At 37.4% G+C, this 16,508-nt stretch overlaps 1 protein-coding gene across 3 annotated transcripts in view; it reads left to right on the forward strand.

The window, feature by feature from the left end:
- Nucleotides 1-16,508, forward strand: part of WWOX (WW domain containing oxidoreductase) — a 477,013-nt gene that overhangs the window by 4,331 nt on the left and 456,174 nt on the right. The window lies entirely within an intron of this gene.

The following is a 16,508-nucleotide window of genomic DNA, read 5'->3' on the forward strand; positions in this document are numbered from 1 at the left end:
TTACACTTTTTTTCATATAAAACCACTAGTTAGAAAGGTGTTTTTTAAAAATGTGTGGAGAATTTGGTAGCATTTGGAGAGCTACAGGAAAGACATCAAGTGCTGAAACAACTGATTTTTGTCTAGGAAAATATAGATGAAGGCATTTTACATTATGCTAATATATAAAGGATGGCTGTGAAAGAGAAGGGAATTTTATTTTTATGATCTTGGTGGCTAGGACAAGGAGTGAGGTTTGTATGGCTGCAGGGCAGTTTAGGTAAAGTACTCAGAAAAACTTCCTAATGCTAGCAACTAAATTCAGGTAAAGATTTTCCCAGGAGACTTTTTATCTCTGAAGGTAGTTTCAAGTGAATTTGAAGATTAACTTGTGTCAGGATGTTTTACTCAATGCTCCTTTAGTTCAGAGAAATACAATTTATCACCTTTAGTAATCCCTGCTAGTTATATTGTCTCACAGGTTCATCAATCCTATCAGACCCAGCTTTTTTAGATATCTGTTAAATATTACTGCTTCTGTAGTGGGTGAGAGATTCAGGTAACTGTTGATCTTTTGTTGCCTTTTGTTGTTTGCATTTTTCTTTGTGATGACAAGAAAAAAAATCTTCGTGATTTCATCAATATTGAAGGACTCCTAATGCAAATTATTTAGTGGTTTTTAGTTTAGTTCAGAATTTTGACTTAAAGGCATTTTTGAATACATTGGAAAACCTTGAAGATGTGCTGAAAAATGGGTTAATAGCAGAACTTACCACTCTGAATTTTCTTGAGTTTGATTTCTTAATTATTTAAGGGGGTGTTACTGCACAGGGGTCACATGAAGAATTTAGATCCTCACTGTGCCTTGCAGTGACATCCTGCTGTCACTGCCTGGTGTGCTGCTACAGATTGGCACTGCAGCTGGGGCAGCAAGTGTTGTACTTACCTGTCTCAATGAATTTGGGCTTCCTAGTGAGGTTTATGTTCCAAATTCTTGGAACAGCATTACTCTACATTACATCTAGCAGTACAATTTGCTCTTTGTGCAACTGTGCAGTCTCTGAACATTTAAAGAATTACCTGGGCTCGAAGGGATTTGCCTTCAGCAGGAGCAGAGCTGCCATTCAGCCTTGCTGAATCAGTGGGAGATGTTTCAAATATGGCAAAAAGATTAATCCAAGATATATGGTGGTTTTGTCAAGATTTTGTTTTCAATGTTTCTCCCTTAGTTTATAATCTGGATTGGTCACAAGTAATCAATCATATCCTTGCTTGAAATATTTTTTGCTTTGACGCAGAGTCCATAAGGTAGCAAATTTGTGATCCAAATGGTGTTAGGGCCTGTATAACTCAAAATTCTTGCATATCACATTGCATTTAATGCTGCTTTAGTCCTATACTGTGTCTGATGTTTCCCACCAGTTGCCATGGAGCATGGATTAATTAGCTGGTTCAAAGGGACTCTTACCAGTTTTGGAGCTTATTTTGCAGTTAGTTTAGGATTTCAGTACTGTGCTCCACATGGTGTTGTAGATATTCCTTTTAAATTTTCTGTGTATTTGGAGGTAATAGTTTCCTCCCTGAGTATTTTGAGAAGTAAACAATTCCTGTGATTTCAGAAGAGCAAAATGTTTTCTTTTAGAGGTAAGCGTAAATAATTTGAGGGAAATGTTGTCCATGAAGTAGAAAGAGATATAAAAATAATGTATTACTTGTTGAGCATTTGTACTCAATAATGCAAGGAAAAAAATTACTGAACCCTTTGATAGTTGTCCAAATGAGTTTCAGTGGTATATTTGAAAATAAATAACTGTGCTGTCTGTCCATTTGTTGAGAAATGTTTCATTCTGGGTAGAACAAAGATCAAGCTGTAACTTGGTAGACTGCAATCAGAAAAATGCATTTTCAATTACTGCAATGCTGGATGCTCAAGATAAAGTTTGAGAAATGCTAAGAATCCCTTGAAGGATGGATGAACACATAAGTGATGTTTTTATGCATACATATACTCTGCTTTAAGATAGCAATGTTAAAAACAGATCAGCAAAGATGGAATTATACCTTAATTCACTTTATTTATGAATCTAATACAGCAACTTCCATCTAGATTGTCAGGTGGAATGTTTTCCCTTAGAGTTGAAAAATCTACTCAACTTCTGAAAAACAGAGATGCTTGTTTAGATTCTGAGGGAATACTTTGGATGCCTTCAGCAGTTTTAGGGTTTTAATGGTGTCACATGTTGCCTCATTGCCATTAACTTAACATATCTGTAAATAGGGACACAGTCTGCCCTGTGCTGGTTCTTTTCATTCCTGATTAAGCAAGTGGTCTGTAAAAATTCCTTAGATTATACGCCTGCTTTCTTAACTTAATCCTTAAAATTGCTGTTGAAAGTGTGAGGGAGGAAAATGTCATTTATTAACACTTAATTTTTGATTAGCAACTTGGAAAAGGTTAACAAATTATTCTGTTCTTACAATACAAAGAGATCCTAGCAGCTCAAGAGTTATTAGTGCAATATTTATTTTTGAAGCTTTTTCTTCTGACAGTGCACTCCAAGTATTCTTTAGGGTTTCTTTTCTCATCTACTTTTTAAGCTCAATCAAAATTTTAGTCTGAATATCACATGAGAAAGTTGAGGCCACTTTTGATCCCAGTAAAGCTGGTGTATTAAAAAGAAGGTAAGACTGACTTACTGAACAGTTCAGTCTTGTGCTGTCAGTCCTGGTTTTAAAAACATATTCTCTGTACATTTAAATATGAATAGTGTAAATTGGCAGTTGGTTCTGTCAGAGTCAGTAAAGACTTATTCCACTGGGAGGAGTTGAAGGTGTGTGCAATTTTGAGTGTTGTTTTTCTGTTTGGAGGTCTCAACATGAATTAACAGAGAAAGGCCTTCCCCAGCCTGCTGCTGCTATGAGCTGATTCCTGCTCCCCTGTGTTGCCAGTAGAGGTCCGTGTTGCTCTTTGACAATACTGAACAAAAGCTTCTTGCTGTTCTGAGGAAATGCTTCTGTAATTCTGTTGTTTGTGTTCTTAATTATTAGGGCAAGAATTATACATTTATAAAAGTGTGTCAGCAGTTCCTCTAGGTTTAATTTTACACAGAGATGTAGTATTTTCAGTTGTATGTGTAAGCAATCTTAAAAGATACATTAAGAAAAAATACTTCAACTTGGTTTTAGTGTCAGAGAGCCAGTTGTGTAGCTAATTTGATTTTCTGACTTATATAAAAATTGCTGTCTGTTTTTAAGGATCATGTATGACCCATGGGACCATGATGTGATCTGGTTTCTGTGTCAGGTGCACTTGATCTGACCTAGTGACTCGAGTGTGTCTGAGTGGAGAAGTGCAAGTGGTGTTGCAGAATATAATGGAAGGGCAGAATGGGTCTGTTCTGTCCAGCCAGGCAGATTCCACAAAGCAGGGTGTTCCTTAATGCTTTTCCAAGATTTTATCACAAAACTGTATTGATAATCACAACCGAGCAGTTGCTCAAACTGGGATTCTGATTTTTCTGTTAGATGAAGGCCAAAAGAAGCCTGTTCATTGCTTTTGTAAGGGATGCCCAAAACAGCCAGATTAGGTTTTTTTCAGAGGCTGAAGAAAATCCAGAAGCTCCAGCCACAATGTGGCTCGCTGTATTGCTTTCCTTGATAATGTTTTAGACTGTTTTCTCAAAGTAATTTTTGTTTAGTGTTTTGTTGGAACTCTTTTTTTTTTTTTTTTTTGGAAGGGCAGAATGGGTCTGTTCTGTCCAGCCAGGCAGATTCCACAAAGCAGGGTGTTCCTTAATGCTTTTCCAAGATTTTATCACAAAACTGTATTGATAATCACAACCGAGCAGTTGCTCAAACTGGGATTCTGATTTTTCTGTTAGATGAAGGCCAAAAGAAGCCTGTTCATTGCTTTTGTAAGGGATGCCCAAAACAGCCAGATTAGGTTTTTTTCAGAGGCTGAAGAAAATCCAGAAGCTCCAGCCACAATGTGGCTCGCTGTATTGCTTTCCTTGATAATGTTTTAGACTGTTTTCTCAAAGTAATTTTTGTTTAGTTTTTTGTTGGAACTCTTTTTTTTTTTCCCCTGGCACTTTTACTTCTGTGCAATGGAGAAGCCTTAGCCAGGAGAGAAGCTGTGGATTAGCTGCTAAATCAGTTCTTAAAAGATGAGTGAGTCCCTGCTCCAGTAAGATTGTGGTGTGAGAAGTTACCATGGTTCTTTTATTTCTTGTACAGAACTTCAGTGTTAGCAACTTGTGTCATACTGGTGCAAAAGGTTGGGTAATGTGCTTATAATCTGTCTCAATTAAACATCTGCTTTATGATATAAAATATTGGTTTTAGTGTCTGGCCATTTAATTTTTATAAATGATAACAATTTTTCTGTTTTACTGTTGTCTCTTGTAACTTTTTCCTTACAGACTCTCTGAGCAACCTGGTCTAGTGGAAGGTGTCCCTCTTCCTGGCAGGGGATTGGAACTGGGTGATTTTTCAGGTCCCTTCCAGCCCAAACCTTTCTGTGATTCTATGATTATGTTTTTAGATAAAAAAGCTAGCTTGAAATAGTAAAGAAAGGGTTATTACAAAACTTGTGCAAGTTAGATTGCAGCATTATCACTGAGGTTTTGAAACCCTCAAAGTCTGATTACAACTAAAAATTGTTAGTATGTATTAGCAGATGACACATTCTATTAAAACATGTTCTTACAAACCAAGGAAATGCAAAGCAACCTACTTTTTTTCCTCTTAACTACTAGAATAGATTTAGCAGCTATACTCTTTTATTCTTTCTTCAAAAATTTATTTATGTCACACTCACATCTGATTTGCATCCCCTTAAAGGCAGTCAGTACTTGAGGATCAGGTGTATGAAATCAGGGGAAAAGTTTTAAAGCTTAACTCTGCTTTGAGCTCAACTCTCAGAATGGGCCCTGTGCAGCTTTTGAAATGTTTGTATATTTAATTAAATGTTGTGGTTAATTGCAGTGAGGGTTTGTATATAGGCACAAACATACCTGAGCATTGTGAAATGTGGAAGGTAACATTTGACACGGTTATGTATTTATAACCATAAATACATGAAAATAAACTTTATTATGGAGTGTCTTGATAATTTCCTTAGTATAAATCATCATGGTAGATTATTAGGTTTGGTTCACACATGGTGGTGCTTTTGTGAGAAGTACAAATTATGTGTCTCTGCAATTAATTTTGTGCCTTTCTCTAATATAAATAGATGCTGGCTACTTTTCACCACTATGCCCTAAATCTGTGGGCAATGGAGAGATCAGAAGAGTATGATTAAAAAGAATATTTATATTTCTAAAGGAATCAAAAATTGACTGCTCTGTACCTGCAGAGAAGAGAATTTTGTGAATATGGGGAGCTGTTGTAGTTCAGAATTTACTGAGGTTATTTGTGGGTGACAGTATTTTTACTGAGGCTTCATCAGCCTTCAAAAAGAAGGTAACATTTACTGAATCCTAATTAGACCAGTGAATGGTCTTGTTTAAGTCAAACTCTGATCATATAGGAGTTAAACAGACCCTTCACATATCATTGAGTGCTTGATTTTATTAATGTTAGTCTGTCTTAAATATCTTCATTGTCTTTTGCTGCACTGCCTGGAGTTTGGTGGTCTAAGCCCACAGATGTTTGTCTGTCAGGAAGAATTATTCAGTTCTATTTTTGAGCTAGATTGCAAGTTTTCATTGAAAAATGTGCACATTTTTCTTTGAAAGCACTGTTTATTTTCTAATATCTCTCTCCTGTTTCCACATGAAATAAAGGTTTGCAACTGGCAGGGCTTCTACAAAGGAACTGCTCAGGATAGTCTTTGTTTCAGAGTCATTTCATGATTTTTTCTATGGTTTTGGAATTTCTCTTTCGCTGGAACACCTGAACTTCGTCAGCCTTGAAAAAGTCAGCTTGTTTTTGTTGGATAGTTTGTTTTGGGAAGAGGAAAACCTCTGAGAGAAAATACATCTGTTAGCTTTTGGTCCATGTTGTTATTTTTCTCAATTCTATTCCTATGATGATTTTAAGATTTCTTAGCATAAACTTGTTTTTTATATGGCTTATTATGATGAAAAAAGAGCAAGGTCTTTGCTTTCTAGTAATTATTATTTGCATCCTGTTTCTTACAAGAGCAGAACAAGGGATGTGAGCTGGGGCAGCCAACTTGTGACAATGCCTCTTGAGTGGTCTTTTCCCCAGTGTAGTGAAAAGAGTTTGTCTGAACCAAAATTCATGTTCATAAATGTGTGTAATCCTGTGGATTAATGAAACATTTGCCTGTTTTTATTAAGAGCTTCTGTGCATGGTTGTGATGTAGCTCAGTGGTGCACAGAGAAGGGAGTGCTGGGGTTTTGCTGAGGGGATGCATCTCATGTTCTGAGTGCAGAGCAGAGCTCGTGGTGAAGGAGCTGTTACACCCTTTGCACGGCTGGAGGTTTCCATGCTGGGAGTGTTGCACCTGTGGAGAACTGCAGTGGTGCTTATTTATGGAGGTTTGGGCTCAAAGCTCATTGTGAGGCAGACAGGAAGATCAGCAATATCTAACCTTGGATTATTTTTCTTGGCCAAGTCCTAGCTGTCCCTGAGAATGTTTTCATGGGATGCTTTTGTATTTATTGGGCTTTTAAAAGCATGGAAGAGCTGTTCCTTGATGTATATTTTGATTTTTTTGGTGAATTTTAGGCTCCATGTATCATGAATGATATGAGTAGCACTACCAAGAAAATGTTGGTGCCTGTGTAGAAGTTTTGTTGTTTGCTTCTTACTTAAACTTACACTTAGCTATTTTTTTGCAGGCGTTTCCTTTGTGGAAGTCCAAACCTTTTTAGCAGGCATGAATTTTGTTGTACCAGTTTTTTGAGGGAATGGGAACACAGTGCTTTTTCAGGAGAGCCTGGGTCTTGCAGGAAGTGTGTGTTTGGCTGGAGTAGAGTATTGGGGTCACTGATGTAGAAAAGCACAATTTATGGAGGGCAGTGTGCCTCTGGGGTAGAACTTTCAACTCCTTCTGTTGTGGGATGTTTGTAACTGTCAGTCAGGGATTAGTGCTGATGTAGTTTGAACAACAACAAAAAAATCCACTAATAGCTTTTATGTTCAAAATTGGATTCATAGAAGAGGGGTCTCTTTAATTTCCATAACTGTATGCTTAAAATTTATGGCAGGTAATAGTGAGTGAGTTTTCTACGAGTGCCATCACTCTGTTTTAACTGTGGCTTAATATTGTGGAATATTAATATTGCTCTGCTTTACATAAGGCTCCAACTGCTTACATCTTACATACTGTAAATATTAAGAGGTCCCATTGGACTTCCTGTAATTTATATTTCTTATTGAGTAAGCTGAAAATGGTGTCAGATGTTCATACTGCTTTTTCATGTTCATTTTGATGAATCTATTTATTACTTGTGTAATGAGTAGTACACATGGTTGGTTAGCCAAGTTATTGAACTTCATCAACCTTGGCTGAAATTCACAGTGCATGTGAAACTTGTTGTAACATGTAAGAAATTACATCTGGGCTAAAAGGTTCAATAATGATTACTGCTTGTAAGGGAATATTTTCCACAAAGGATGGGATTGAGCTGTGGGCCTGTGTTGTACTTTCAGTAATCCTTTCACAGAGGAAAAGCATATTTGTAGAACAGGGAGCCTTCCTAGGTGATACTTACTTCTTGTCTCATCTCCAAGATCTAGAAAGACTTTTCAACTTGATTGCTTTTCTGTCTTTTGAAAGATTTAATTTCACAAAGGTTTTTTGTATTATTTTATGCATACTTCATAGTCCAGAGGTGAAAAGACCTTTTGCATGATTCAGTTTGTCTTTCTGCAACATTGAGATTACTCTTTGCATCATTTTGTGTCTTCATGTTTTGAAAACTCATTGTGCTTCAAGAATTATTTGAATTCCTTCAAGAATTGCATGTTTGTTTGAATACATACATGTACATTTGTATTATTTAGGAATGCATGCTAGATGGTGGAGAGGCAAGAGGTTGCTAAATGCATTTTATTTTCTAATGACAGGATCTTCTGAAACATGTAGAGGCTTTTCTAGATGCTGACCATTCTAGTTATAGTCTGTAGAGGTACATGGAGTGTCATCTTCTTGTCTTACTAGCAGAAAGTTTTTAATTACTACATCTATGCTAAGTAGGTGTGCAAGAAAGGATTGCAGTATCCTGTGTCCCTTTTATGCTTCTCATGCTCGGTTGTGTCAAGGTGTTAGAAGGTCTTAAACCTCAGGTCTGAAACAGTAAATCCCTACCAAGAAGGAAGTGAAAGGAGGCAAGTAAAAACCTGGGACAACGAAGATCAAAATCCTGACCTGACTGGAAGGAGTTTGATCTTCAGAATTTGTGATGCCAGAATGTTGTTAGAGAATAAGAATAGTACAGTGAGAAAGAAACTGATCTTACACTCATCGTAAAGTCTACAATACACTGTTTTTTAAAAGACAGTGTGTGATTTATGAAAATAGATTTGTCAAGTGTCGCATCCTTTCAGGAGTTCTGAAGGGAAGGCCATCAAAAACAAAAGTACCTTTGTCTTCCTTTTTAAAATTAATTAATGATATTTGCAGTTTTTAGGTCACACATTAAAATCTTGTGCCTTTCTCTTGTTTTTATTTTTCTTCTGTGAAGGGGATATTTTTTTCTTCTTTTTCCATTTATTCTGTTGGCTTGTCATTTTAATATGTGAGAGCTCTGCAGCTTTATGTTCAGCTACATAACCTCAGTATTTTTGTTCCTGTAACATCCAGCTGGTTTTTATTTCTTGCTGTACTTCTACATTGTGGATTTCAGTACTTCATTCTGTTGCTTCAGAAAACTCCCTGCAGTCTGTCTTCAAATGTGAATACTTTCATAGTAATACGTTTTGTTTCCTCTCTTTCAATTAATGATAGTTACCTTAGTCACTGTTCCTAGGTTCCTATTCATAGTTAATATCTCCTTTGTGTTAAAGATACTGGTGAAGTTAGGTTTTCTTATTATTGTTATACTTTCTTGATAGAAATAATGTGTGAGAAAGGAGTTGTCACAGTTCAGTTCTGGATGTATTTATTGAAATCCTGTTCATGCACTGTCACTCAAGGTTCCAAACAATGAATGTTGCTTAGAATTTTTTAAATATTTTTCTCAGGTTCTGTTATCTTTGCAGAAGCTACATTTGGTGCCTCCTCATTTTTTATTCTTTATCCTAGGAGCTTTAACATAATACATTCTCTAATGTGATTTCCTTTATTTTTAATATGAAAATCAAAATAATAAAACTTCTGAGGCATTTTCCTCTTGTGGTGATTAGACAAAATGCTGCCTTTGTGCAAAAAAATTAGAGATTAAAAGTTTGTGAGGAGGGTTGCTAATTCTCCTGTATCACAACCAAATTGAAGGAGACACTATCACGTTGTGTATTCAGAGATGTAGGAACTTCAGAGATTCTGGTCATGTTCCTCTCCTGCCCCTGGCAAGCGTGAGCAGCATGTCTTGTTTCTGTACATTTGTACATTGTAGACATTGATTGTGCTACTTAAGATTTTGGGAAATGTGTTATTGGCCTTGTTTTACTTATGGAGCAGAGTATGGATGCAGTAAATTACCTACATTTACAGATTACGTCCATATTTCAGTTTAAAGTGGGAGTTGGATTGTTCTGTCACAAGGTAAAATATATATTTCTCTGCATGCTATTCTGATTCTTCAGCAGAGAGTAATTAAGATATATTAAGAGTAGAAAATACAGCAACTGAAAAAGAAAGCTTTTTTAAGAAAGCCTTATTTGTTTGGGTCTGTGTCCAGCTGTGAGCAGATGCTGAGGGGTATAAACTTACTCTTGCTTAAAGATTTTTAATTCTGAAGGTAAAATTGGATTATTTTGTGCCTTGCTAAGCAAAGAGGAGTGCATAAAAAACATGCATGACCTATTTGGCAGCACATTTTTGGCACTGTGAGTGAATGAAGATTGTGATCTGTGAGAAGGTGTCTCACTGTGTCTGTTTCTGAATGGAGTCTGTGGTTCAGGGAATAGAGCCTGAGACTTTGCATCTGGCACTTTAAACATTCATCTCTGGCAAAACAAAAAGTTGTGTACCTGGAATGTCAGGCAGAGAGAGGCTTCATAATGGAATACAGGAAAAATCTCGGTCTGGAGTGTGTGACTGTTCCTGGTCCTTTGCTGCAGAGGAGGGTTGTCACTGAGCTCTTGGGTGGGCTGCTGCTGTTCCAGCTGTTAGCAGATAGACTTTAAATGTCTCCTGAAAAGACACAAATTAATTTTGGTGTGGGAAGGTCCATGGCATGTTTTCATGCACTTCTTGAAGGTGTGACAAAGAGGTCTTCAATTGTGGCTTTTTTTTTGTTTTGCCCATGGCCTTACATTGTAATTGACTTCTAATTCTCGCTTGTTATCCATTCTCCTTGCTTTTGTGTACAGACACTTTTTGTTAATACTGTTCTTATTCTCCATCTTTTGTTTCAGAACTCCATCTCCTGCCTTACTTTGTGTGTTGGAACCACATGATGGATCATTTGAGTTACATAACAGCTTCCCACCTCCCTCTTCCCTTCGTAGTTTAAAGCTCACCCAAAGGTTTGCCAGGTTTGAACTAGAGACCAATGAACTGCATCTTTCCTGTACTCAGGCCTTTCTGCAGGATCATCAAATGACTCTTATTAAACTCTTCCTTTGCTGCTAAACCAAACAAAATTGTTTTCTGTGGCCCAAAGACAGAGGTGGGTGGAGACTGCCAGAAATCAGGTAGTGTTGTTTTAACTTTCAGTCTGTTCCTTTCGCCCCCGATACAAAATGTGAGCTCCTTAGAACAGGACCTGGCTCTGTGTGTTTGATTCCCATAGATATCTCTTTTTTTGTAAGCTGAACTGTGAGCTTTTTAGGACAGAACCTTGTTTCATTATTTATCTGTAAAATGTCTAGTGTGCATTTTAAAATCTTTCACTGTTTGTGTAACTGATATAAATAAATATCAAGTTTGTTTTAAGAAAAAAATTGGTCCAGTTTATGTTGTAGCACTTTCTCTGTATCTTTACATAACACTGAGCATTTCTCATGAAATGACTTTGAGATTAAAGCTGGGAGGATCTAGCACTTTAGCTGACAGCACAGTATGTCTTTTAATTATTCTGCCTTGGATGAAGTATTCCTCTTTATTGAATTTACTTCTTTTATTAACATTGCACTGTTGTACTTGCCAAAAGGAGACTCAAAACATGCAACTAATTTTTTTTATTATGTTTAATTAGGGCTCAGCTCAGCAGTACAGAAACCTATGATAGTGTTGGCTAACAGAGGAACAGAAGTGTACTTGAAAAGAAACTAGACAATTTCTGGCTTTTTTTCTCCATTTTTGCTTTGATGGGAAAAACTGTTGTGTTGCCAAAAGCTGCTGCTGATGCAAAGAGCAGCTTTACAGAAGTTTGTCAATCCTATTTCACTGAACTTAGAACTTTTTTCTTAAAAAAAAATCTCATTAACAGCAGCATGCACAGAAATGTTACTTATTTCCTTCATAATATATTCAAGTACTGATATTTATAAGTAGACAGGCTTTATTTAAGCAAATAAACAAAGGAACTGGTCATATATCCCACAGCTGCTAAACCTTCAGGATTAATTACTGCTGAGACATGGAGTGCCCTAAATGTCACAGCAAATTTGACTGCTCAGACCTGATCCAGGTTCCATCAAGATGCTGGTTTGATGTTGACTTAGATTATGGGCAGATGTGTTGTTTTCTGCTACTCCAGATTTCAGTTAAATGTTTAATTTGGAAGTGTTTATTTTGCAGTAAAAATAGAAGTAGTGTGTTAACTACAGTCTAACAAAATATTTTTTTATCCCTTATGAATATAAGCATTTATAATTCTGAATAATTTAGAGTTTTTACTAAAATAAAGACTGTGAGTCACACTAAAATAAGTTCTGCTTATTTTGAGACAAAGTGCTATTTCAGGGTTCTTTTAAAATGTGTGTAATTCCATTTGACTTGACTTCGTAATACACTTGCAGGTGGAAAGCTTGTTTCTGTTTAGAAAATGTGAAGTTTTGTGTTGAGTTGCTTCATATTCAGAGGCCTGTCTGCCTTCATATGTTACCTGTTGCAATGGAAAAAAATTGTATGCAAGCAGAAAAACCAATTCTTTTTAATAAATTCTCATAAACGTTAAATGATAAAGCCAAATGCTAAATTTGGGTGTGTTTTTTTTAAATACAAAATTGATTTGTGTTAGGAAAACTGGCTGCCTTGCTTGCAAGAAGCCACACTGCCATTTTCAAAGACAATCAAAAGAAAACATGAATTTATTCTATGCTTGAAGAAACACTGAGAATAAAAAGCTCAAACAGAATAATCCCTAGTTCTAGATGTGATGGCCACTGGACTTACACAATACACTGTAAAAATTTGTTTGGGTTTTGGTAGGAGCATGATCCTGTAATAGATAAAGAAATGCAAGATGAAGATGAGACATGAAGGCTGAGAGTTTTGGTTTTTTTACCCCCTTTTAAAGGGGTGTATTTTATCTAAATGTGCTTTGGGATTGGTTGCAATGGACAATGCAAATGTGAACTCTTTTTGGCTGTGATTTTTCGTCACTGATGTGCATAGAAAGCAAGGAGTAGGTATGAAGATAGAACTGGGATTTGACAGAAAATTCACTTCTTATCTCTGATAAATTCAGATTAATCCCCGGCCACTGTTCCTCTCTTCAGGCCTGTTCAGGACCTGTTTGCATCTAGATGACTTGGGAAGTGAAAAAAGATCTTCATTGGGATGGTCTCTGCAGTTTAGTATAAAATTTCAGTTTTGGTTTTGTCTCCCATGATGTTTCCATTAGCTGTTTTAAGGCAGTCTCACTCAGCTGAAAACCACAGTACTCTGAGTTGTATCTCCTTGTATTTTAGGGGCAAATATTTAGTGGCTGGTGGGAATTGCCTTGACACAGCTAGATCTTACCTTGGGATATGAGAGGTAGCTTGGCTCTGGATTTAATGTGCTGCATTTCCACTCCAGGGCTCATTCCAGGCTGGAGCCCTTGGCTATTATTCCAGTGTTTATATTGGGAAGTAGCTCCTCTGCACCGTGAAGGATCAGCAACGCGTGTTTGGATCTGCTGTGCGACCTTTGGGGAGCTGAGATACTGATCAGGGCTGGGTGAAGCAGCTCAAAGGACTCCAGTCCCAGCTTCCTTCATGTCTGGAGTGAGGACATTGCAGAGTTGGTGGTGACTCTGGGCAGTGAGCTGGAGCAGATCCCCCAGGTGTGGTTGCAGCCACATGGCTCTCAGTTGCAGCATATTTGTGATGTATGTGCCTGACATGGTCACTGTGCTGGGTTTTTGCTTGCTTGCAGCACCATCAGTCACAAATTCAGCTTTCTTACCCTCAAATGATGCATTATAAATTTTTTACAGCAACAACAAGCAATAGATATTTATAATCCCATTAATATAAGGGTGTTTTAAAATGTTTGTTTAGTGTCGTGCTCCCTTCAGAGGAAAGAAGATATTTTGGGGTGTTGTCAGTGACAAAAGCAGTGCACTTACTGTTAAAAATAACTTGGCCTTACCCAGGGTAGTGTATTGCAAGAAAGTGTAAGGAGTGCATAGTTTTGGGTTGGTTAGATGGAAAACAGAACCAATGCATTACTCATCCTGTTTCGTTTGTGTTGGCTTTTTCTGTGCTTCACGACTCCAAGAAAAACACGTTTGTCCAATTTATACACAAAGGGAGAGGCAGGATGTATCTTTCATATAAAATCACACTTTGCTATGAAAAATATCAGTGTGTGTCATTGCCATGTGCCTGTAAACACATGGAAACAAAGGCAGCATTAGTATTCCATGGGAATTGCTTGTTTTAAATTGAGTCTCTTAAAATATCTTAGTGCTTTAGTTGCTTGAAAACTTGCATTTGGAGCAAGTTGAACAATGTGGCTCTTAAGATTTTATCCGAAGTATCCGTACTGAAGCAGAGTGGATGAGGCCAAGCAGTCCTGATGTGGAACGTGTGGTGCTTTTTTGGCTGTGAAAGGTGTGAGTTTGTCCGTGGTGTGATGTTCTGCATGTGCCTGTGTGAGCTCTGTTGGATGTTGCACTCTGGACCCACCAGCAAAGGCAGCAGCAATCCTGGTTGCAGAATATTCTTTTCTAAATCACACCTCAGTGTTGCAGTAGTTCATCCTGAAAAGAATTCTTTATCACTTTATCTGTAGCCCATTTGAATCATCTTTACTCCTCTTCTGAGGAAGGGTTGAATAAGATGAACTGATTCACTCTCACTGATGTTTAGGTCTTCCAGATCTGAAGAAATCTAAGTGATTTCTAGGACTCGGGTATGTTTTTTGTTTATATGTAGTTCTCTTGAGTCCCCAAAATCAGAAAACAGTCTGCTGAGATGCAGCAGTTAAGATGAGAGTCTATTTTGAGTTTTAAAGATTGTTTGTTGCAAGGAAACCCTGTAGGCTTTTACATTGAGAACTGAGCTGTTCAAAGAAGGATGACATCATTGTGTTTCACATGTGTTGTAAAGGACAGCTCCAAGGTATCTTGGAGTATTTGGGCAAAGGTAGAGAAGCTGAAGAAAACTTGCTATTGTCTAAAATGTTTTTGAGTTTTTCTTGTGTATTCAAGCCTCCTTATATTTGAAATAAAGGAATGTTTTAAAATATGTGAAGGCCTGGTGCAAATTCTTTACAAAATGCCCCCGGGTGATTGATGGACTGTATGATCTCTGTTTAAACAAGAAATCGCTGAAATACTTTTCCACTCAGTGAATCCTTTTCTGTGTTTTATAGAGGAGGGTGCACCATTGGACAGAGCCCTCATCTGGTGTGTGTTGACACAGTGTAGCTGGCATTAATTGAGCGATGCTAACTGCTTCTTAATTGACACCATTAGCTGAAAATCTGCACCAAAATTCAGTGGCAGGAGTTGACTGCAGATAGCCAGGAAAGTGAGAGTATTGAACAATCATGGTAGAAGACGAAGAATGAAACTGAGTGCTAATTTCTGAGTCTTTATGAACGAATGCTGTAAGAAAGGGCTGAAGGGTTTTAAATGTCTCTAGCAAATCCCATGTGCTTGTGGCTCTCTTGTTAGTTCTGCTCCCAGTCCTTTGGGTTAGCTGGTGATGTAGAACTGTGCCATAATAAGACATGTTTATCCCCATGTATGTCTTATTCTTAAAGAGGATTTTCACTTCTGAGTGTCGGATTAGAGCTCGTTCAGCCACAGCACCAGCAGCAAGAGTAGTTGATCTCAGCACAAACTTGAGATTTCCAGGGCAATTACTTGAAATTAGTTTTATAAAACATTTGCTCCAAATAGTTTATTTAAATACTCCACACAATGCAGTGATTACTTTTCCAAAGTGGGTGTTAGTTAAGTATGTTATTCTCCTGTCACATTTGGGGGAAGAGTCTCTTTTATTCCTTGTAATTAGTTGACCTTGATGCCCAAGTCTGTAATTCTGTGCTGTTGTTCTAGTGTAGTTTTCCCTACTTTTAAAACCCCCATGTATATAACTTGTTGGCAGTGGGCTGTGCTGTCTCTTTTACCTGGGTTAAAGAGATCTGCAAAAGCCTAGTGCTGTGGTACAGGGAAGATTCACCCCTGGAGAATATCACTTATTTCTTGGAAAAGAAACCAGTGTCATTGCTGTTAGTGTCCCCTCACTCTGAAAGGACTGTGTCCCTAAGTGGTGGCAGCCTCAGATTAAGTGAAGTATTAAGTCCACAGAGTTACTTTTGTAATTAAGGTTTTTTATAATTAAGAATTAAGGTTGCTCTGGTTCCTTAATTGTGCATCCCCCTTGCATAGTTATTTGGGCTTCTCTTTCTATGTAACCCTGCTGTGATATTTTTCAAGGTTTTACTGTTTGGGTGTTTATGATCTTTGTGGTTTAACTTTGGTGTATGAAACCACATTCTGTGTGGATTGTGATTCAGTGGTGGCTTTTATAGAGAGGTAAGATTTTTATTTGTAGAGTTTAAATAGTTTTGTACTTCTTGTACATGTTTTAGGCTGAGGTTTTAAAATTTACTGTATATTGAAAATATAGCTGCATTTTGCTGAAGAACAAATGCTGTTGACAGACCTAGGTTAACACAGTGAATCTGACAGGAAATGTTTTCCAGCCTGCTAGAAGCTAAGGGGAAAGGGAAGCTTTAACTGTCTAAGCAGGAGTGTTTGTGAATTAGTTTAAAATATGTCTGATGGGGAGACATGTCAGCACTTCACCTGTGGCAACATTCAGGTGGAGGTTTTTTAGCGCATGATTTCATGTAAAGATCAGAACATGGGTGAAGAATCACTCCTTGAAGCTCAGAGAAGAGCAAGGACATCCTAAAGAGAAGTGCTTAACACTGCTCTCCACGTTTGCAGGGAAGAGTTGAGATGGCACAAAATGGACTAAACTCACAGCATGTAACTTACTTAGTTTATAATGAGCATGCAGTTATTAACTACAGGGGAGAATGGCGTGGAATTTATTATTTT

Source organism: Onychostruthus taczanowskii, unplaced genomic scaffold (assembly GCF_017590055.1).
Source record: "Onychostruthus taczanowskii isolate IOZ18803 unplaced genomic scaffold, ASM1759005v1 scaffold18, whole genome shotgun sequence".
Lineage (NCBI taxonomy): Eukaryota > Metazoa > Chordata > Aves > Passeriformes > Passeridae > Onychostruthus > Onychostruthus taczanowskii.